The sequence below is a fragment of the Triticum dicoccoides genome, chromosome 7A (assembly GCF_002162155.2).
Source record: "Triticum dicoccoides isolate Atlit2015 ecotype Zavitan chromosome 7A, WEW_v2.0, whole genome shotgun sequence".
Classification (NCBI taxonomy): domain Eukaryota; kingdom Viridiplantae; phylum Streptophyta; class Magnoliopsida; order Poales; family Poaceae; genus Triticum; species Triticum dicoccoides.
In genome coordinates, this window is record NC_041392.1 from 732,504,595 (window position 1) to 732,506,825 (window position 2,231).

The following is a 2,231-nucleotide window of genomic DNA, read 5'->3' on the forward strand; positions in this document are numbered from 1 at the left end:
GGGGTCGCGGGTCGGCCTTTAATAGCCGGGTAGGCTCCTTGGTTGGCTCGCCGGCTGCCCAGACATGAACACGGCAGGCGGAGTACCAAAGCTTTATTGAGGGAATTAGCTGGTGAGAGTGGATGCAATGAGGGTTTAGAGCTAGCCTATTTTGGGTGGGATTGTGTTGTCGGAGACCAAAATGGTAGATGCCCGAACTTCCCCAAATCGCCCCTCGATTTGCGACCGGGCAAAGGATTTTCAGACGTCCAGACCGGTCGAGCCTAAATTAAAGGTTCGTGTTGGAGCCATAAAACCGTCGGGTCCAGACATACATGCATATAGGCTAACTCACTGCGAGTGAATTGCAAAAAACATCAACACTTCAGGCAAGGTTTGCAGAAACCACATATTTACGAAATTGTGCCAAAAAGCACTATTTTTTTCATAATTTTTTGCAAAAAACACTAGTCGCCGGCTTAGGCCGTTTTGAGCACGATTATGACAGGTGGGTCCCGCCAGGAGGGATGACGTGGCAAAAAAATAGTCAATTACATCCCGCTACAATTTTATTTTGCAAAAGGACCCCTGAAAAAAAGCAATCGGGTCCTCCAGTCCAGTGGTGGACGCTGGCGGCTAATCCCTCCATGCGTGCGGTCGCCGCAACTGCTGTGCTCTGGCAGCGGGGCAGAGGGGTGATCCCGCGTGGTCGGGGACGGGCAAGACGACATGTATCCAGCGGCGCTGTCGATTAGGACGTTAGGGCAACGGAGCTCCAGCGGCGGCGGCTTGAGCATCGTGCGGCCATGGATGAGCTCAATGGCGTGCTGCAGGAGAACGACGACGGCGACAAGCATCAGATAGAGATGGGAGATATAGGGGAGGGCACCGGCGGCTGCGGAGCTCACCGTCGAGGGTCAATGGGCTGCACGGCAGCCAGGTGCAGGGGGGAGCGCGGTGGGCTGCAGCTCATGGCCCGGAGGCCTCGGCCCGAACACCGGCGAGCTCGAGCGCCCCAGCGACGGCGGAGCTCATCGTCGAGGGTCCCCGTGCTGCGCCGCAGCGAGGTGCAGGGGCAGGGGATGGAGCTGCAGGGGAGCCGCGGTGGAACTGCTGCTCGTGGCCAGGCGGCCTAGGCCCGAACGCATGCGAGCTCGAGCGCGCCGGCGGTGGAGCTCGCCGCTGCTCCTGGCCATCGTCTCTTTCCCCGTATGCGGCTGTGGAGCTCCCTACTCGTGTCCTTATCCTCTCTTTTTTATTTGAAAAGATGACCTTATCCTCTCAGGCTCTTTTTCAAATCAGTCCATGTTATTCTGTCTATTTGCGAACCGTTATGTTGTGCCACGTCACCCCTTCTGGCGGGACCCACCTGTCATAATCGTGCTCAAAATGGCCTAAGCCGGCGACTAGTGTTTTTTGCAAAAAATTATGAAAAAATAGTGCTTTTTGGCACAATTCCATAAATGTGTGGTTCCTGCAAACCTAGCCTGAAGCGTCGATGTTTTTTGCAATTCACTCGTCACTGCACATTATGCAGTACACACAGCAAAGCACAGATGGACAACAACGATCTACCGTCGGATCTTGGATGGATGGCTGACCAGGTGATCGTCGACTATGTGCCAATCGTGCTGTGGAACGTTTCGCCTTCCAGATCGATCCGCCAGGACAGCGCGGATTGCACATGCGGGCACGATTATCTTGGTGTAGTAGCTACTACTAACCGGACACGCGGCTGGTGAGATCGACCACTGAGATCGATGGATGATTGGATGACACCTCGCAACAGTCGGATCCGGGCGTGCGTTTGATTTTGTCCCTCTTTGAGTTGCAAGTTGGGAGACATGAGAGATTCCATACGTCGCCGTCGTTTACATTGCTTGCAGCCTTCAGCTTTTTACACACAGGACGTGCACATGGTAGCGAGTAAGCTGCATGATTTGACATTGTGTTGTAGTATAACTTCTTCCACGGTCTATCCACATGATTGTATTGATTGATTTGAAGCTGCCGATCATAATGCATGATGCACACGAATGGGTTGTCGTCGTCTTCCAATATAATTCTTATCCAAGTACGTACCTGCCGTCTGGTAGCAGCTACCTAGCCTCATCAGCTGGTTTGTGCACGCATGCACCGACTTTGTTTATGTTTTATAGTTTTATTATAACAACGATTTGGATCACATTGATCTTAATTAGTTACAACTGCTTCGGAGATGTTACTCGTGCAGCTGAATGATTGAATAGAAG

General features: G+C 52.7%; 1 long non-coding RNA gene across 1 annotated transcript; it reads right to left on the reverse strand.

Annotated features, from left to right (window-relative positions):
• Positions 1–391: 391 nt before the first annotated feature.
• LOC119331455 lies at positions 392–1,223 on the reverse strand. Its single transcript, XR_005160514.1, has 2 exons — positions 888–1,223; positions 392–806 (listed from the first exon to the last, which is right to left on the reverse strand). It is a non-coding gene; the product is annotated as an uncharacterized LOC119331455 (long non-coding RNA).
• Positions 1,224–2,231: the final 1,008 nt, after the last annotated feature.